Source organism: Brienomyrus brachyistius, chromosome 16 (assembly GCF_023856365.1).
Source record: "Brienomyrus brachyistius isolate T26 chromosome 16, BBRACH_0.4, whole genome shotgun sequence".
NCBI lineage: Eukaryota > Metazoa > Chordata > Actinopteri > Osteoglossiformes > Mormyridae > Brienomyrus > Brienomyrus brachyistius.
Genome location: NC_064548.1, coordinates 5,165,434 through 5,187,397, shown reverse-complemented (window position 1 = coordinate 5,187,397; position 21,964 = coordinate 5,165,434). Strand labels below are relative to the sequence as shown.

Genomic DNA, 21,964 nt, shown 5'->3' with positions numbered 1-21,964 from the left:
TATGGACAAGAATCAAGAATCCACATTTGTCAATAGACTGACAGGTAACACATGAAGCTCTTTTCTTCTTAAATTATAATTCTTATTTGATAGACAAATGGTCAAAGTGGTCAAGGCTAAAACAAATTTAACCAAATAATAATACAAGGCTATGAGCACTAACAAAAACATCTACTCTGAATGAATTACGAAGGAACGGATCTCAGAACATGCAGGAGATGATGACACACAGGCCAACTCAAAACTACATGTCGTCCAAAATATACACGGCATGTAGGATGAAACAATAAACTGAACCTTTGGAACACTTGTTAGAGGACAAACATTTGGATTATTGCATGTTTAGGTATGTTTATAAGCCAACTTCTCAGTGGCTTCTAAAATTCAGACTCAGCATAGTCAAGTTTTAAAAGCAGCAAAAAGCCTGGAGAATTCTGAATATCAAACTCCATGTTTGTCTCAAAGTCACTGTATGATTCTAAGAGTGGCAGCTTTAGCGTATCTGCACAGGTCTTTGACATTGGGGAAAGATAATCAGTCAAAAACTGAATGCATGGTAGTGGTGTCATTCCTGCAAGTGGAAATGATGCTATAGCCCTCTGGCAAACATCAACACATCCTCTAAGGACAGGGCAGTCACTCGTTCTGAAAGGATAAGTCAGTCAATATAAGGGGGCACACTATGTAGTACAGAATGTTACTACGACAGGTCAGTGCCCTCTTTCTAAGGAACTTTTCCAATTGGAGTAATAAGAGCAACAGGACCTCGCCGAAATGAACAGCCGGCATTTATTTTCAAAAACAGATATAAAAGTGTACCTCTTTTAAGGCTTTTCCCCACAGTTGCAATTACAAAACATAACCGAAACATACAAAATATACTCGGAGCTCTTTCAAAACCCCAAAGCAAAATGTCCAATCCACCCGCGTAGCATACGTTTGCTTTCAAGGTGAGATGAGGTCTCGGCGCTTATCTGTAACATGGGACGAAGGCACAAGGCACGGAAAGGTCCGCTTCGGTCGGCAGACGCTCCTCTTCAGTCTTCTCCTTCGTAGCCGCCGCTCGTCCGTCCGTCCGATCGACAAGTTTCCATCCAATGTAGAAAAAAAAACAAGCTACATAGCAGCGTAATACCCAATTATTCTCAAAATTAAGCTATCAGATCTGGAGAAAATCTTACTCGAAAACCCATATTCGTTGAACACACAGTAGTTTTGTTGGAGTTAGACTCCGCCGAGTCCGTTGATGAGGAAAGAGATGCATACGTGAGGCGAAGGATGGTTGTAAGTCCGCTCTCTTTATTCCTTGCACAGACCGCGATCCGGGAGCCGCTCAGATGCACAAACAGTACATACCCGAGGAAGCTCAAACTCTATTGTCTGTGTCTGGCTTATATAGCCCGTCTGGGGCGTCAGCAACCCCTTCCCTTGTTAGGCCCAGTAGGTCAAGAGTAAGCATAATGTCACAACAACCCTGCAACACACACCTTCTGCTTTTTCTGCTACACCAGTCTAGGGTGAGGCCTCCTCCCCTGCCTGCCTGCAAGTTGGTTCCTATTTTTTAGTGTGACAAAGTTTAGCACAAAGCTTGGCCCCCCCTTCAATTTAGAATTAAAATTTACTAAACCTTATTGGCTGCATACTAGCATAACATTTCTCTCGGTTAATATAACTTCAACCTGGCTACCCGTAGCACTATAGTTAAGCTAAATTACGAAAAACGACAATTGGGTTTTCACAAATGTGATTATTACCTCAATTTTCCTCATTTATACAGCAACCATCTGAGTTAACAGCAAAATTAGGAATATGAACGTCATTAGATATACATCCTTTTCATGCTACGCCTGTGCAACATATAGTTTAAGACCATGCTAGCTAGTGTTGCACATAGCGATCACCAAATGAACTCACCGGAGAAAAGAAAACAATATCCCTGTCCGACTTTCTACGTATACTATGCTCAATGCTTAAAAAAAGAAACGGTTCGCTATTAAACATTGTTGCGCTATTTATTAGTTTTCTTCACATGAGCTAAATCTCCAACTCACTAACGTTCCACCGCTCGCGGTATTATTTCTCTTCTTCTTCCTGCTCGCTCTAACCGCAATACTGACCTCCTCCCTCAATACGACACACTGCCATCTACTGGACAGGAAGATCTGAACAAACCTAAAAGTGACATAGAATTCAGATATATAACCAAAATGAATGAACCATTTTTATAGGCTGCTTTAAGTGGATCACATCAACATTTACTGTGTTTTAGTGTCTTTAATATGTATATGGTCTGAACATGCTTTCCAAATCTGCAGCAGTCAGCTTTTTAGCAGAGTGGTACAAGACCGGAACTAACACACTTGAATGCTGTTGCAGCGCGGTCAAAAAGTCCATCTTTGAATCTATAAGGAGAAATGATCTTGTAACAGTTTACTGGATTTAAAGATCAAACGAACTATGAAATGCAACAAATCTACAGAACACATATAGAACCAATTTACCAAAATGTCTTTAAAGTCCCTACAGACAAGTCTATGCTTTAATTTTTAGAGATAGGGTTTGATTGCATAGATAAACTATGGAAGTGTTTTAAGAAAACCGAGCCTCTTCTGTGAATGTGACGCACACAAGAATTTTGCCACAATTTGTGTGTTTAATGGGCATTTTGTTCAAAAGCAATACTAGAATTGCTATTCCATTGTTTACCGCTAGAGGGGGTTATAGCCTAACGGGAACATTAGTTGAAGTTTCGCGGGATTTTCTATAGACAAAGAAACGTCTGGTTTATGTTGTCTGGGCCATGCAAGTGTGTCATTCAGTTTGTACATCTGAAAAAGGCTCTTTCTTGAACAGGTCTTTTTATGAGCATCTGATGACATTTAGGCAACTGTCTGAATATTATTAATCTGAATAAAAAATAGCACATGCAATATGCACGTATAAATATGGCATTTTATTATTTGTTTTCCCCATTACTCGGTCAGCTCTGAAACTAGCCTACTATTGGTAAAACGGACATGACTGAGTGATCTCAATTTTGTAATTAACATAACAACTAATAACAATACAATATGTCTTGGTTGGTTTTAGCTGTTTTAAGTGTGTTCATGTCTTCTTCCCAGAAAATGCTACTAAGGATGATCAGTGTATTGCCCATGCTGCTGGACTTTGCAAAAAATTGGTGGGACATTTCTCACACGACTGGAAGCAGAAGGTGGCACTGAAAGAAGCACAACAAGAGCATAACCTCCCAGAGCATTTACTCATCACAGAATGCAAAACCAGGTGGGGCTCAAGGCAAAAGATGATGGAGAGGGTCTTGGAGCAGCGGCAGGCCCTATCTGATGTCCTCTTGGCAGAGCGTAAAACACGGCATCTGGTTCCCTCATGGCAGGACCTAGATGTGCTTGAGTCTGTAACCTTGGCGTTACACCCTTTGCAAGAATTCACTGATGCTCTTTCCGGGGAAAGCTATGTAAGTGTTTCATATGTTAAACCTGTACTTCATCTTTTGAAGACCTCATTTCAAAGGTAGATGACTCTGATTTAACCAAAACTATAAAAGCAAATATCTTGGATTATATGATTACAAAGTATGATGACGCAGCAACACAAGAACTACTGGACATTGCATCTTTCATTGACTCCAGGTTCAAGGGCAACTACATTAGCAAAGAAAAAGTCAAAGACATCAGGACAAGGGTGATGTCAGAAATGGAAGAAACAGCACAGAAAGTAATTAGGTTACACATTTTATGACATGCCCGAATACTGTAATCGCATGTTGCATTATCTGAATGTGGATGGAACATATCTATTTTTTTATTGTATTCTAAACTGCCTCTCTGTTTTAGGAGGGAACACTTTCTGACAACACTGAGGCCCAAAGCATGGATCCACCAAGTGACAAGAAGGCAAAGCGATCACTGGGCAGTTTGCTGAAAACAAATCCAGGCTCCACTCCCACTCCATCTTCCATGCAGCTGGGGCAAGCTGTTGAAGCTGAACTGAACAGCTACTTGCTGTCCCCGACCATTGACAGTGAGGCAGACCCTTTGCCTTGGTGGAAACTCCACTAGGTCACCTACCCAAAGCTAAGCAAACTAGCTCAGAAATATCTTTGTATACCTGCCACTAGCTCACCCTCTGAGAAGCTCTTTAGCACATCAGGGAATGTGGGCCCTTGTGAAAAAATAGTATGCCATTAACATATTTAAGCACACCCTATTTAGAGAATACTTCTATCAGACTTTTTTGACCCAGCTTTAAGTATATTTAATATACTAAAGTTGTGATAATGATATTAATTTAATATATTAAAAATATATTCAGTGTATTGACTTCATACTTTTTTGACCGAGCTTATTTCATACTTAAATATACTTTAAATAATATTTAATGGAATGTACTTTTAAACATACTTGTAAGATGCTGCAAATATATTGCCCATATACTATTTACATGATATGTAAGCATTAATAGTCTAATTTACTGCAATTTAAATGTTTCTGCATTCTACTACAGACATTAAGTATGCATATTAATATGGAAGAGTTATTCCGTTAAAACTGGGAAGAAAACTTGAGACAACATTAACAAAAGTTTTTTTATTATGTGTATCAACCACAACATATAAATCAAACCAACAAAAGAACAATCAGCATCAACACTTTACTTGCTGTTTGTTTATTTTGCAAAGCTCTCGTTATTGCACTTTCTCCTCAAGATATTCTTCACCTCTTGGGAAGAGGTCCCTGGGAATTGTGCGATGACGCAATCTGTTGATAAAATTTCAGATCACTTTTACTGAGCCAGACAAATGGTGAGCATTACTGTAAATCAAGAGTTTCAAATGAAGGCAAACCAAAAATTTGAAATCTCATCTGCAAAACCCGTGTGTACGCAGGTTACCCTTTGCTCACAACCAGTCCCCTAATTAGAGTTGCAATAGTAACCTGCACACACAAAGGGGCTTTCTGGACATCCCTTCCCTAACATCTGCATAATGTAATTCCACACATCATTGTAGCGATCAGGAGTTTGGTTGAGATCCCTCTCTTTTCACATTTATAAAGCTTTTCTAAAGTTTCAGTGCCATAGAACTGATATGATTGAGAATAGATTTGTTTAAAAGACACAATAAATCTTTGCGGAAATGCAAACTTTACAAAAATTACTAAACTAATGGGCAACTTGCCTAAATTGTGCACAGAACATACCTATTAATGCTTCGACCTTTTCAGGGTCCAGCTGGTCTTTCTCTGGCAGGTCCTTATGATTGCTTGCATGCTTCCCTGTGATCGATGAGGATGCCAATGTCTCCTTCCCGAAAAGCAGTAGTGCCAGCTCTTGTGTATAAAGTGACATCCTGGTTTTGCTCAAACGATCAAAGAGCCTTTTCTGGACTTGAATGCTGGAGTTAGGCAATGTTACCTGAAAGTAAAATGTTAATTAATTAATTTTTTCTTTATGATTAACTTCCTTTTAGTCATGTACTTCAGACTTACAATACCATGTCCAACAAAGGTTAAGATGCTGCGTAAAACATAATATGGGTAACCTATCTATGTGCTAATTAACAATATTTCCCATCTTTAGAACTTATCATATAAGGATAGCGGACCTTTATTATAACCATTAATGTTTTGAAAATGAGAAGTAATACAAAAATTACCAACTTGCCATTTTTGCTCATTTAATGCAATGTACAAACATTTACACTTGTTTGATGTTTACAAAATTTCTCAGTTGATGTACATGCTTATTTAATTTTGTTTCATTGGTACAGAACTAGGGCGGCATGGTGGTGCAGTGGTTAGGACTGTTGCCTCACACCTCTGGGACCCGGGTTCGAGTCTCCGCCTGGATCACATGTGTGTGGAGTTTGCATGTTCTCCCCATGTCGTCGTGGGGTTTCCTCTGGGTACTCTGGTTTCCCCCCACAGTCCAAAAACATGCTGAGGCTAATTGGAGTTGCTAAATTGCCCATAGGTGTGAATGGTGTGTGAGTTTGCCCTGCGATGGGCTGGCCCCCCATCCTGGGTTGTTCCCTGCCTCGTGCCCATTGCTTCTGGGATAGGCTCCGGATCCCCCGCGACCCAGTAGGATAAGCGGTTTGGAAAATGGATGGATGGTACAGAACTAATACCAATCTACCATGCCAGGAACCGTACCAAATTGAAATTTCTGGTAGTGAACCAACCACCGAATACACAATAGTAGCAACAGCATTTGTGATTATGTAACCCATCCATGTAGGAGCAGTAGGGCATGCAGCGGCAGTAGTGATGTGGGACGATACCTTGATCAGCGCCACATTACTAGCCTAGGAATTGAACTAGCAACCCTGTGATCACAAGAACAACTCCCTAACCGTTAGGCTACCACTGCCCATCACCAGCTGATGTGAGGCAAAGACTGTTTCTGTTCTTTCAGCATCCTGCTTGCCTCACCTGGAGTATTATGTGGATAACCTTAGCTGAATATCATGTAGAAGTGGGCTATGCTCTTTGAAATCTAATACTCCTGATGCATCAAACAAGGATAGCTATATAAACTGAAAGAAAGTTAGTTAAATGAATAATTAAAATTTTTAAATATGACAATAACATGAGTTAGATGCAGTTACTGCCTATTTTGTAAGGAACTATTGAAGGTCATCTGCAATCTGTAACAAAATAATTACAAGAAAGGGCTTAATACCATGACTGGTGAACTTGCTGAAGCTGCTGTACCAGAGCTTGAAGGTCCTGCTGATTCGCTGCTTGGAGTGCTCCAGCTGGGGGGTGAGCCAGTGTGGCCAGCCAGTGGTAATTTTGACACTACGTCTTTTAGGGTTTTGACAATTGCAGGTAGCTCTGAAGAGAAATGGTGTTTTGCAATGTTTTGGTTAGTGCTGTGTATGAAGGTGAATATTTCATTTAAATACATAGAATTAATATAAAGTCATATGCTATTTCATAAATATGCTACTGAACATGCATAACTTTGAGCATCACCAACAACGCTTTGTGCCTTCTGTGGTAACAATACAAAATTATTGGATGATTTATATTTGAACCATAAAGCCATTTACAGACCTGCCAACCATAGGAAATTTTTTTGAGTACCACAACGGTGGCACTCTCGCAGACTCACACTCGCTTGGTGGGCATGACCGGAGTGCACAAGTGGTGACTTTAGTTGGGGGCAAGAGCGTAAATTTGGTTTTGATATTGGTGGGGACATATAAATCTAACACCCACCTAAACCCACCCCCCATAAGCTTATCAACACTATAATCGTTGGATATTGGTGGGGACATGTCCATGTTAACTCTACACCCTTGGTTGGAGGGGCAGCAATTTATGACTGGCAGGATGCTCGGCCAATCATTTCATGTGGTTTTCTTTTACCACAATTAAAACAGTTAATATGCATGTGATGGTTGTATGTACCATAGAAAACATACCTTTAAGAGCCTTTATGGTCTCCATGTCAAGACAACAGCTGGCACTTTGGGTTGTACTTGGTTTGATATAGCCGTCATCCTCTTCATCCTCTGAATCACTTACCAACTAAAATAAAAAGAAAAGAAAACATTAAGTTGTTACCTTTCTCAGTCTTCAGACGAGTGCGGGTATCCACTAATGTGCAGAGCCATAGAACTCTGGAAGCATGTTTGGGAAACCCTGGGAAGAAGGCTGCACACTGCACTATATTATGTGCTGTAAAGTTAGTTAATAAATGCAAATTTATAATTTACTGACAAATAAACTTGTATTTGTATTGAACAGCTTTAATTTATAATTCAACAAAATATTCTTTCCAGGCGTTTTGACATACTCCTTTGACGTCGGGCACAGTCACTTTCTTCAGAATCATAACACACCTCTGTGGGAATTACAGACCTTTTTTTCCGAATTTCTTTCTTTAGCCTTTCTGCCATTGCAATGGCAGCATCCTTGTTTAGGGTGGGGTTCTTTTCCTATATTCAAATTAAAATGGTCAGGGTTAAAAATGGTAAAAAAATATATATTTATTTTATAACATGAATGCATTTTTGCAATAATAACATATGGTACTGGTAATTTGATTACACTTCCAGTAAATAACATTGTTTTACAACTACCAGATCATTTGCATTTACCATGCCTTCAATGGTTGGAAACATTTCAGAGATTCACATTTCTGACAAATCTAACAATAGTGATTGTTTGCTTACCTTCTTTTTTTCATTGACATTTTCAACAAGAAATCTGCTATTTACTTTTCTCTGTCTCTTCACATTCACAGTATTCCAAATATCCTCTCCACGAATGAACTTGTCTCTTTTTTCAGCCATGATTTTCCAGTCATCTGTAATAACGACATTAAAGAAGGATAATGCACACTATTTAGCATATGCACCTTTACTGTACAGTTGCACCGATTGCAATTTCCTTGGCCATTCTGTTTTTTGACCTGCCAATGTGTTTCGATTGTGCTGTTAGTTTTCTAATTTGTTAAAATGAAATGAAAAATTTTGCAGTTTAGCACACTCCATGCACTTTTATCTCAAAGCAATGAGCTAACGTAGACTCGGTGGCAAATTTAGACATGGACAACAGACATGCTAACCGCATCTACTAGCTACTAAACCAGACTAATGTAATTATTATTAACTAGACAAACTAGTGTAATTAATCTTCAGATTAGCTTACCTCCAAGAAGCAATATCTTTGCAGCAATACCGAGTTCTTTCTTCCCGCCTTTTTTTGATGGCCAAAGAACTTCCACCCAACCGTCTTCAGACTCTAAATCGGGGCATTTTGTAACCTGGGTTATGTCCTTCTTGTCTGATTTGTCTACAATATCTAAGCGTTCCACCTCTACAGACCTATCCTGAAAATAAAATAATGCTAAATTGTATTATGCAGACATCTATGCCGCTATGCGCTGCTTATTAATTAGCAGAGAACAATCTGGTAAATCAAGGAACTAATTGCACACCTTTTTACTGATTATCAGTTTGAAAAATTGCATTGTCGCGCTGTCATTGGTCACACTTGGCGCGCAAGCGCTGCTTAGATCAGCCAATGGAAAAGACGTTTGCTGGTTTAATATTCTATTACCATCGTGACATATAATATTTAGTGTTAATAGCAAGTTGCCTGATCCTCAAAATATAGACGATGAAGTGTTACGATACTGATAATCAGATTTAACTTGCAGATTCTGATTTTCTCTTGAATTTTTATATTCATAAACATCAATATCTGAGGATGGATGAATGGTGTGAGAATGGCAAAAAAAGAGGAAGATATAAGAGATTCTTGGAGGAGGATGATTCGCGAGTACCGATAAATACTAAATACAGACGCAAGGTGACAAAGGTATTACATCTGAGTTAATTAGCAATTTCATTTATTATACTGTGTAATGTTACTGAATATTTAAGATAATTCCATGTTTTGTTCTGGAGGTACAACAGACTACCAAGACCCATTATAAGTCATATATTGAATCCGGAATCCCTATTCCTAGGAACAGGGGCGCCGCTAGCAATTTTGGGCCCTATGACAAAATATGAGGTTGGGCCCCCCTACCACACCCATTCAGATCTCTGGGGGCCCCTAAAGGGCGTGGGCCCTTAGAATTGTCCCAACTTTCCCCCCCTTAGCGGCGCCCCTGCCAAGGAAAAGTGCTTACAGGAAAAAACAAAGCAACGTAAGTCTTATTTTTAAAATGTACCGACTTGTTATATTTATTCAAAGTGAAATCATTTAAATATGTATTGTATAATATAAATTTGACTGAATTAGTGGTGTATGTGAAACATTAAAACGTGTTTTTTTAGCGCTCAGTTGAGCATTCTGAAACAGCTAATGAATCTGACCAAGAAAGTGTGGGATTTCTTGGACAAGAGACAAAGCAACTGAAGGTAAATAAAATGCATTTAAGATAAGGAGATATTCTGCATGAATGGAAACATATAATAGTCTGACTGTACATTTTAAGATTTCAGATGAATTATTTGAAGCCCATGGCCCTGATGTACATGATGAAAATCAAACAGATGTCGTACAGTTACAGGAAGAAAAATGCACATTAGTAAGTTTAAGCTGTTTCATTACAATTAAATAGCAGAATGGAATTCTAAACAAGGTGGACAGGTGCAATGTCATTTATGGAAAAAGTAGAAGCAAATGATCCTGTTTTTTGTCTAGCACATTGCAGAAGCTGACACTCAACAAAGTAATGAAGATGGTAATGATGAACGCGAGATCCATTCTGAAAAGATTGCCATGAGCAGACAGGTACTGTGAATTTTTGAATCACATTTGCACAAATAATCTTTGGTCCCCAGGAATTGCTGTATGTAAAAGGTGGGCTATAGGACCTAAAGTTAATATTACAGTATTTTTCACTTTTTAGACATTGATGGTATTATATCACGGTATTACATTTTTATATTTACAAACAAAAAACACCTTTCTTGAATGCAGAATTTTATTTTCATAACAAAAGACTTAGTAAACTTCACAATTCCAAATTAATAAAACTGAAGAACAAAGACATAAGAATAATAATAAAAAATAAACTGAAGTGTACTATACTTTTCCAAATTATAATAGTTACGATGGGTAATATAACAAAGCACATTTTCTTTGTTGCCAATATATGTACAGTATAGGTAAAATGCTATTACTTGAGCATTAATAGCCAGTTTTTCTTTACAAACAGAAGCATCCCTGCCTTGTCACCCACACTTATATGGTGGTTCCCCCATGGTTTACTTTGGTCTTACATGTGTTACAGACTGTGAGCATGGAGACTTCTAAACTCACAATTAAGAACTTTCACACTAATAATATGTAAACACATGGCTTAGTGTGTGTCCACGGCTGTGATGTTGCCTGTGCTGCCATGTAATATGACTGACTCGGAATTTCTTTATCCATTCATCTTAATGTGGATCTGATATCTGATCAGCTGAACCAAACCTGACAACATAAGGAAATGTTTGAGACCCATTGCTATGGCGTAGGATAAAACAGGATATCAAAATGGATATTATTAAAACATTTATAATACATTTCAAATAAGAGTTTCAGAGACTCTAACTTCTGATATGGTCTCTTAATTTTTTTGTTGTATACGTTAATCTTGTTTTCTCTCTAGGTGGATGAAACTGATGATTGTGATCCCCTTTACCCTGGTGCACCTCTGACCAAAGGACAGAGTCTGCTTTTACTGATGTCATACATTCTTCAACACAGCCTCACAGGGAAAGCGCTTGACTGAGAAAGGTAACAACTTAATGTTTTCTTTTCTTTTTATTTTAGTTGGTAAGTGATTCAGAGGATGAAGAGGATGACGGCTATATCAAACCAAGTACAACCCAAAGGTTGTTTAATGAACATTTCCCAGGACTGGTGCCTTCAACAGTTTATCTCTTTCACAAAGCATATGGAGAGTATGGACATTATGAACCTCATTTCTACTGTTCCTCCTGTTCAGGCTATATTGGGATGAGTCACAATAGTCCAAAGCATTGTATTTTGTGTAGGGCTGAATTTAATGTCAATGAAAGCCTATTGAACGGCTCGTATTTTCTGGTTCTTAACTTGGCGTCACAAATTAACGATGTTTTAGAAAATCCTAATCTTTCATGGTGCAAAAAAGTCAGATCAGAAGGTAAACTTTGTGATATACAATATGGAATGGAATATCAAAAACTTGTATGCAGTGGGGATCTTGGTGAGAATGACATCAGCTTGTTATGGAATTGTGATGGAATCCCTGTGTTCAAGAGTTCCAAATGTCAGATTTGGCCTATTCAGTGTCAAATAATTGAGCTAGACCCACAACAGAGAAAGAATAATATTTGTGTCCCTTGTCTTTGGTTTGGGAAAAATAAACCCAACATGTTCACATTGCTACACCCCTTTGTGAGTGAAGCTCTTGTACTTGAGAAAGATGGAATCAAATGGAAGGACGCACAAAACAGAGATCAGGTTTCAAGAGTCCATGTTCTGCTCTGTAGTTCTGATTCTGTTGCTCGACCTCTCCTCAGAAATACTAAGCAGTTTAATGGTACTTATGGATGTGATTTTTGCTACCATAAAGGAGGAGGTCCATACCCATCTTGTACTCCTGAGCCCTCTCTGAGATCAGAGGAAGAGCATTATATCCATGCAATGGCAGCAACACCAAAAGAACCTCGATTTCAAGGGGCCCTCCCCACTAATGAAGCTCAGTAAGTTCCAAATGATAAAAGGCTTTGTACCTGAATATCAACACAGTGTGTGTCTGGGTGTTACAAGACAGCTTGCATCTCTGTGGTTTGATTCATGTAATCATGAAAAACAGTGGTACATTGGAACTAAAACTGATGTTGTTGATAAACAGCTAACTGCAATCCAGCCTCCAGTAGAGGTGACAAGAACACCTCGTTCTGTACAAGATTGCAAATTCTGGAAGGCATCAGAATGGAGGGCTTTTCTTTTGTTTTATGCATTACCAGTTTTTAAAGATGTTCTGCCAAAAAAATTCTGGAATCATCTTTTTCTTTTAGTTTTTGGAATTTACGCATTGCTTCAAGAGAAAGTGGAAATATGCAGCCTTGACTTTGCAGAGCTCTCACTGAAAAACTTTGTCACTGAATTCGAAAGATTGTATGGCACAGAAAATGTAACATTCAATGTTCATTTGTTAACCCATATTGCTACAAGCGTCAGAAACTGGGGGCCCCTTTGGACAACATCTACATTTTCTTTTGAATCCTTCAATGGAACACTCCTGAAATTTTTCAATGGAACTACACATGTACCACAGCAGATTGTAAAGCAGTTCTTACGGTGGAAGAGCTTGAGAGAACATGGTGAAAGATGCACGAAGGATGCTAATGAAAACGTGCAATGCTTGTTTAATGAACTGCAAAATGCCAATGTATTATTAGCAAGTTCACAGCGAATTAACGAACTCGTTAGAGTCTTTGGTAGTCCTTTTGCCCAAGAAAATGTACCTGTTACACACAGGATTGCAGTAGAGCAGTTACTGGGCTTTAAAGTAAATTCCTACTGCTATTATAACCGCTTTATTGTCAATGGAATAGTTTGTCACGCAGAGTCCTCTAAATTACGCAAAAGAAACAACTCTGTTGTAGAGCTCAAAGATGGAATGCTATGTAGCATCAAAAGTCTTGTACTAGCCAAGCCCCAATGCATGCATGACTGTGCAATGTGTGACTGCAATAGAAGGTGCTGTGTTTTAGTACAGGAATTGGTAAAAAAAGGGGGCATTTGTGCAGAGACTCTCAGCTAAATATATCCAGCAAATTTATTCATGAGGTCACACGATCAGACAATGTAATTGCTGTTCATCCAAGTTCTTTCAAAAGGAAATGTGTTGTGATCTGTTTGAAAGCCAGAGCATTTGCAATTCCTCTGCCAAATAATATTGAACGGGATTAGATATGCTGTCTCTTTAGCGCTGTTCATAAAATTTCCATGGTGGAGTTTAAACATGAACAGATACGTTCGTCTTACTGTTAGGGCTATTTTGAGAAAACCTGAAAGGTATATTCGTCCAGTCATTGCAATGCATTGCAGTTATGGTTATCTTTGTGTTTGCAAATTTTGTAATTACTTTAGGCATTTTAAAAGGGTAGAAGAATTTCAAGTGAAAATGTAGATTGATTTAGCATGTATGTGTTTGTTCTTTATATAGACACACTCATACGTACATTTTTTTCAAATAAACCATTGTGCACAGTAGCTCCTATTTGTGTTATAACTTGTGAAGTGCATTAGTACAAATAGCTGTGAAAAGTAAATTAAATACATATAAATGTGTGTCTAGAAATGAGTGGAAATGTGTTTTGTGTTTTTGTGGAAATGAGTGGGAACTGCTGACATACTTAAAATGTATTTTCTAATATTTTAAATACTGTGCTATTTTTGTTTTCACAAATTTTGGTTAGCGACTTTGAAGAATGAAATAAATATACAGTAATTGAAGTATATATGACTTTCTGAATTTATTTTATGTATATTTTAAGAAACAAAAAAATACATTTAATGTGTATTACACAAAACTAATTACTATACTGTTTTAAGTATACTGCTGAAAGCTATATCTAGCATCTCTAAAGTATATTTCAAGTGTACTTACTGTAATAAGGAAAATGATAGCATGTTTTAAGTATGTGCCATATACTTTTAGTATACTGGATATATATTTAAGTATACTATTTTTTTACAAGGGCAAGAACTCCAAATAGCAGGCTGAGGAGCTTGTACATGTGTTGTTTGTGATGAACAGTGGTGGGCAGAGCCAACCGAAAAGTTAGCTTCAATACCCTCTAATCTGCCAACTCCAAAGTTCAGTTTGATAACGCTAAACCTGTAAACCACTAAAAATTTAGCAGAAGCTAACAATTAGCACTAACCGCTAACTTTTATTGCACATGCGTGTGTTTTTTATGCTACTGGTTTTTTTTTTATTTATTTTTCTTTTTAATTGTATTTTAATGGTGCTTTTCACTGTTTATAATTTGTTAGGTTCTGGTTTTATTTCATTTTATATGTTGCTGATTGAGAAGCACTCTGACTACGGCATTGAGGTTGCTGTTTTAAATGTGCTATATAAATAAACTGTCATTGCCATTTTATTATATGAATATAGCTTTGGTTTAGTTTTTGACGTCTGAACCCTTAAAAACATACCTAGAGAGCTAAAATTTAACACTGAAGTCCAGTCTGTCGGACTAGAGTGATTAACAGGTGATATTTATAACTTGGAGTTTGGGATTATTCTGTGTTGAAATTTTAAGTGATATTCTATTCACAAGATGTAAGCATTTTTGTTGGTGAAGCCCTATTTCACAATTGGCCATTTTGTTTTTAGTGAAGAACTTAGGGACTACAAACATGGTGCCATTTACCCTGAACTACGAAGGAAGGTCTCAGCTCTGCATTGGTCTATTGTTCTGTCAATCAGAACCTGGAAAATACAACCAGGGGCTTGTATGACAGAGCAGGATTTCTCACTTAGCCGAATTACTTGTTGGATTTAGGGTAGTCTGAGCTAAATGTATCTGAACAAAGAAAGTCCAGAAGTAGCTAAATGGTCTGCTGACAGGTTTCAGAGTTGGCAGAAAAGCTAATCTAATGAAAAATGTAGCTTCGCTAATTAGCTGTAGGCAGATTAATGGAACACTGCCCTCCACTAGTAATGAATTTGGAGCCCTGTGATTTATTATTTTTTTTTCGATGAGAATATTTGTTTAGTTAACCAAAGACAGGCTACAGGAAGTACAGAAGCCTCTTGTAAATGTTAGTATCTCAGACTTTGTATGTTGTTTAATACTCCCCTGCTAAATTGGAGTATGTGTCAGGTTTCACATTCATGTTTGTTTCATATCATTTGAAACGACATTTGCACCATTGTTTTAGTTTTAGTTTAGTTTTTGTTTTTTACAAATTAAGACTGAATGTGTCTGAAAATGCTAAATGGTGTAACCATAAAAGAGTTAGAAATATTTTAAGTATTTAATCCATTTGGAGCATATGTACGTGTAAATTAATTTGAAATATCACATAAAAACAGATTTTATTAGGATTAATAATTTTTTATTATATTGAGTGGAACATACCTTGAAAACACTTTTGTTAAATAATCTTTGACAAATTATGTAAAAATTATTTAGACTATATTTTAATCTGTTTTTGCATGTGTTATCATTTTATGAAAAATATTGCTTATTTAAGTTATCACACTACGTGATCTATTTTGACTGACTAGATGAAAGTGATTAAAATTGTACCAAATGATGACAATTGTATAAAACCATTTGCATCTATGTACTAAAATATTTGGAAATTTGTGTAAAGCAATGAGAAATGATGTAATGTTGTGCAGACGTGCATTATGGTGTAGGGATTACTCTTGTTGTTTTGTAAATGTTAATTGTCATGTGAGGAAAAACTGTAACATTATGTCAAAATAAATATTGTAGGAATGTATTTGTGGGACTTTTGTTGAGTACATTTACCTATACAAGTACATTTGTATTTCTGTATGAGAACTCCCACATTCCACTCTTGATGCCACCCTCCCAAAATCTCTTGCCACCCCATGTAAACATTTCTGTAACCACCACTGCAGTTACAGCCACCGCCTGTGGCAAGTTTTCTAGGAGCCACTCTACTTTATAAATGACAAAATCATTGCTCACAGCTTCACTTTCTACCTGCTGCAGCAAAGAATATACTTCTTGCCTAAATATTGCTTTAAAAGACATTCTGAAGTGAGGTAGTAGCGTATTAACAGGGGCACAGCTGGGGTGTAATGGCGGTGGCCATAGCCTGTCGTGTAGCGGCTGTCGCTTCATTGATTAGATCTTACAGGATTGTCTCAGTCCTTTTTCCGTGACCACACCCCTTTGAGAGCTTGAGAGCTGTGATTGGACAGCGATTACATTTCCTGGTGGCACAGTTTCGGCAAGTATTTTTCAAAAATGAGCCAATGTAGCAGAGCAAAGATGGTCACTGCTTTTCGGAGTGATGTGGCACAATTTCATTATTAAAATGTGTGTAATGTAAACCCTTCTTTTTCTGGAGGGTAGTTGAACACGGTCAATTAAATGATTGTTTTGTTTTCATTGTGTCGCGTTCTCTTCACGACACTCACGAAAAGCAATGCCTCTTGTCCGTCGCATTTCCACATAGCACGGTGTCTGCATGCTGTGCACTGTAAAACAATATATCGCGTTGACTGTTTTCCCCCAAAAGCCAAACTCGGGTTTGCATTCCAAGGCGGCACGAAATCTGCGCCATAAGTAGCAGATGGTATAAAAAGTCTTTTAAAGACCCGTGACGGCGCCGGCCTTCTTACTGATCCTGCTCGTCTGAGCTTCCTCCTCCTTTTTATATTGCCTCCCCAGCAAGAGACAGCATATGTCCAGGCGCTGGCCACGACAGAATGGTACAATATGTAGCAGTTTCTACTTATTCTGATACAATGTACTTTTAAATGGCTTACTTATTTTAAACAAACCTTTTATATTGGTTTATATTATAAACCATTATAATGGGATCACGTGATTTCAACAAGTACCTAGCTGGTAGCTACCATCAGAAATGCTGTCCCCAGATTTAAACACGCTGGAATAGTGTTGCTTTTAAGAATGCTATTCAAATACAGTAGACCAGGGTGTAATGTCTGGACACTATAATGGGCACCACCTGTCCCCAGTCTCCTCTAAATATAACTACTACCTATTATTTTAAACGGAACTACTCCAGAGAAGCTGAACACTATAGGGATCAACATCATCTGTTCTGTCGATAATTAGAGCCAATATCCATCACATGTTCAATAATTGTAATCGTCCTTTTAATTTACTGATGTTACCGATAAATATTCATCATGCGCGTTGCATGCACTTTTCTACTGAAACTACTCTGAGGTCTCACACTGAGTTCAACCTACCGCATGGATTGGTTGAAATGTGAACGAGATCATCTCAAGTTAAACCAATGACTGGCTTTCTCCAGATATGAGTGACAGCTGAGGAAATAGGCAATAGCGGAGAGATGGAAAGAGAACCATAAGTTCAGAAACATTAAAAGTACATTAAAAGCTGACTGTAAGCGCACCTGAGTAATATATTCCATCTTATCCTGTCTAATTATTAGTTTTGTAGTAGTGACACTTTTATCAAATGTGTACAGTTCATAGGTATTTTTGCAATTTTCAAATGCTTTGGGAAGCCAAATTTTGAGCCATCTGACTGCAATCAAAAAACTAAAAATGCCAAAAGACATATTTTCTCAACAAATTTAAAAGTGCTGGCTAACAGTAAGTGTAAATATTCTCAGATTATTATCCACGTTGGCACTAATGATGTCTGATTGAGGCATTTGGAGATACCTAAGATAAATTTCACAGAGGTGTGCAACCTTGCAAAGACGATGTCTGTGTCAGTAATGTGCTTTGGCCACATCTCTGCTAGACGTGGTGATGAAATGTACAGCAGATTATCATTGCTGGCTGTCAGAATGGTGCCCGATAAATGGTGTGGGATTTAAAGACAATTGGCCGACGTTCTGGGGTAGGCCTGGGCTTTTGAAGAAGGAAGGTAATCACCCCTTGTGGGATGGTGCTGATCTCCTGTCCAAAAGCATTGCTCATGGTCTCAAGGCCAGTCGCTGACAAGCCAGATCCAAGTCCAGGCGGCAGGCAAACCGGCATAACTGACCGTCTGCTAGTCGCTTAGAGTCGTCACCCAGGGTTCATGTTATTGAGACTGTGTCTGTTTCCCGCACTTCTAATCGTGGAGGTGTATTCCACCATAGTGGATGTCATAATAACTTTAATGAAAACTGAACCAAATCCATTGTTAGATAATAGATGTAATGTGAGCCTAAAATCCTGGACTTTTAAATGTAAGATCACAGGCACTAAGGCATTACTAATAAATGAAATGATTACTGATTTTAGTCTTGGTGCGTTATACTTTACTGAGACCTGGGTTAAACCAAATGAATTCATGGCATTAAATGAATCTACTTCAGCTGAATACAGTTATAAGCATAACCCTCGACCAAATGGCAAAGGTGGTGGTGTTGCTGCAATATTTCAGTCTAATCTAGGAGTGTCCAAGAAAAGTGGTTATAGCTTCTGAACATTTGAAATTCTTGTTCTTAGTTTTGCTGGCTCATCTCCTTGTGGTCCTTCACCTCCAGTCATCATCATTGTGTAAACACCACCTGGTCCATACAGAGTTTTTTTTTAACAAATCTGGTGGTCACTACTGACAAAGCCATGATTGTTGGTGATTTTAATATTCACATGGAGAATGACAGTGATCCTTTAACAACAACGGTTGCTGCTATTCTTGACTCTGTAGATGTATGTCAGAATGTAGTCGGGCCTATTCATGCCTGTAACCCAGGACCTCGTAAGGATGTTAAGATGATTCAAGGACCCCGGAGTGACAGAAGCCCTAAAAAATTTGGAAAATAACTGGATTGGTCTGGACTTTTTCCCAATATAATATGCTTTTGTTCGGCACAAAATCTTTAGCAACGCCCCTGCCTGTAACCATACCCTGGATTCAGGGACGGATTATGGGTTGTGGGCCCCTGGGCAAAACGTTCGCGAGGGCCCCCCCACCACCACCAGCACCACCACCACAACCACCACAATTCAAGGGCCCTTGGCAGCCAAACGCCCTCCCTATAGGGTCAGGGGCCCTTGTAGGCAGAGGATCAAAGAATGTAGGCCCTCTAAAATAGACAAACGAAAATACATTGTTGATAAGTGTTGCAAATTGTTTTGGGCTAGGGGCCCCACGGGCCCCCTGCACCCCAAGGGCCCCTGGGCAGCGGCCCCGCTGGCCCGGTCCGTAATCCGTCCCTGCCTGGATTTGATTATTAGCCATGGTATTTGGGTGGAACACACATCTATTATCCCTCAGAATCCTCTACTTTCAGATCATTAATACAGTACAGCCTCCCTTCGGCCCCAGCTGCAAAGTACAATATCAGACGTCCCATCGCCCCATTATCAACAACAGTGTTTCTTGACCAACTTCCATAGTCCTTCAACCTTACATCTGAAGCCTCATGCGAAAATGAAATTGAACAAGTATCTGTGAACATGGTAAAATCCTTTCGCAGCACTCTAGGTCTTGTAACTCCACTTTAAACAAAGAGATAGAGATAAGAAAGCTGCACCCTGGTATTCTGAACTTCACTTCGTGCTCAATTAAACTAGTAGTTTTCTGATCAGTCTGGAAAGAGAGTCTCTCCAAGTACAGATAAGCACTAGTGACTGCTAGGTCTGTGTATCTTTCCAGATAAATAGAAGAGAACAAAAACAATTCTAACTTCCAGTCTGAATCTGTGTCTAGGTTAACACAGAATTCTTCAACCCTAAACTCGCAAGTCCCACAGGCTCTTAGGAGTGATGTCTTTATTACATTTTTTAATGGTAAAATAACTAAGATTAGAAAGACCATCACTTCTGTGGCCACATACAGCTACCAGCCTTCTACTAGTCCTGTTCCTACTGATATTGACACTTTTAAATCTTTCTGTCCTAAAAACAATCAGAACTTTTGAGCTTGGTTTTGAGCACGATCCTGTTAAACTTGTTAAACTCATCTCATAGGCTTGGATATATTCCGAAACCTTTTAAAATAGCAGTTATTAGACCTGTTCTAAAGAAACCAAGTCTTGAACCTAGTGATTTAGGAAACTATAGACCCACGCCAGGATTGCAAATCTTCCTTAATGTATTAGGATGAATTTGCGGACGATTACGTCGCCCACGTGGCATGGAATTAACCCTTCTACTGTAATATTCTGGGAAGTCATAATTGTGGATTAATTCTGTGATTGTGTGGACTGATCATCCTGAAATTCAGATAAATCATCCATGATTCACCCAGAATATTATTGAACTGCACAAACGTTGTTTTTTACCAATTGTCATGCCCTGCTCGTCGGCTCCTCCTGTGTGCCACGCCCCCTGCTTACCCACGTGTGTTTCCCGGATTGTACCCAGCTGTTTCCGTTTATTTTCAATCAGTCCTGTGTATTTCAGTCCGTGTCTTACCCGAGTCCAGTGTCCGTCATTGATGTTACCTGATGTTGTCGATGCCTATGTCCCGTCCTACCTGTGCCTCAAATAAACCCCTGTTTTCCCGTATCCCGCTTGCCTGCCTGCTCCTTCCGCACGATCGCCGCTCTGCCCGCGATCTCTCCCGTGACACCAATCACCTGTAACACCTATTTTGTCATATATACCTTGAGTCTAATAAAAAGAAACCAGGTTGCTTATCTAAGCCATTAGATCGGCATGCAGTATGCTTATCTTGGTTTTGGGAGACAGGGGAGGGTCGTTATACAGCACCTTATATTCCCTTTAGGGGGAACAGGGAGGCATTGCGCAAAGACACCTGGCACAAGGATGCCTATTGTACAATGTTACCGCAAGCAGCATCACTCGGTCAAAAGGGGGAATTGGAGAACATATTGCCTGAGGGGAAGGGGTGAGCCTGGCCAGCTCATCCCCTGCCCTCACGCAACGCTAAATTTAGTATAAAGGAAGAGGAAAACTCAGTGTTGACCGAAGCTCAGCCGTGGGATAGAGCGCGCATCGCCCGGCACTTTCTCGGGACTTACATCTTGGTTTCCTGCCAGGACTGAAAGGGACTCCCCAGTCTAAGAGTGAAGGTAGGTGATGATGGCACATCCGAGTGTGAATAGTTTTGCAGCAGCTTATGCGTTTAATTGATCATGGGGATTAACTATCACCGCTCGTTATAATAATTCACATTTACTATATTTTATTGTTTCTTTTCTATATATACTTCTTCGTATAATATATACTATTCTATATCCCTTGTAGTACGAGGTTATTTTGCATTGCTTTCAATATGATAGTTTGGTATTGATGTCAGTGTGAGGTTATTTTGTATTACTTATTAAAGCGTTTTTGAGTGAACCTAAGTGTGCCTGTTTGTTCCTTCGAGAGGCCTACATCCCTCTCACATCCATTTTAATACACTTTCATTTCAAAGATCCTAGAAAACGTTGTTCATCAACTGTCTTCTTTTCTATGGAAAACTAATGCTAATGAATTATATCAGTCTGGCTTTAGATCAAACCACAGGGAAGACAGCTTCAATCAAAGTATTGAATGATTTGCTTATGGCTTCTGACCGTGGCTGGATACCTTTGTTGGTATTAGTAGATCTAACTGCAGCATTTGATACTGTGGACGATAATATTCCCTTGGACCACCTAGAATCTGTGGTTGACATTAATGTAACAGCTCTTTCTTGGTTTCACTCTTATTTAACTGATTATTATAAGTTTACCATGAAATATAATTTCCTTCCAGACAAGTCCAGAATTAACACTCATTTCTCATGCATAGTAAAATTAGCTTTAGCTTACACAACCCTTAAGACATACAAGCCAAGCAT

General features: G+C 38.7%; 1 protein-coding gene and 1 long non-coding RNA gene across 2 annotated transcripts in view; one reads left to right on the top strand and one right to left on the bottom strand.

The window, feature by feature from the left end:
• LOC125709648 (serine/threonine-protein kinase pim-1-like) overlaps window positions 1-21,964 on the bottom strand; it is a 66,231-nt gene that overhangs the window by 30,739 nt on the left and 13,528 nt on the right. The gene's annotated exons all lie outside the window — the stretch shown is intronic.
• Window positions 9,641-10,250, top strand: LOC125709656 (uncharacterized). The gene is made up of 4 exons (XR_007382802.1): window positions 9,641-9,687; window positions 9,818-9,901; window positions 9,979-10,071; window positions 10,188-10,250. It is a non-coding gene; the product is annotated as an uncharacterized LOC125709656 (long non-coding RNA).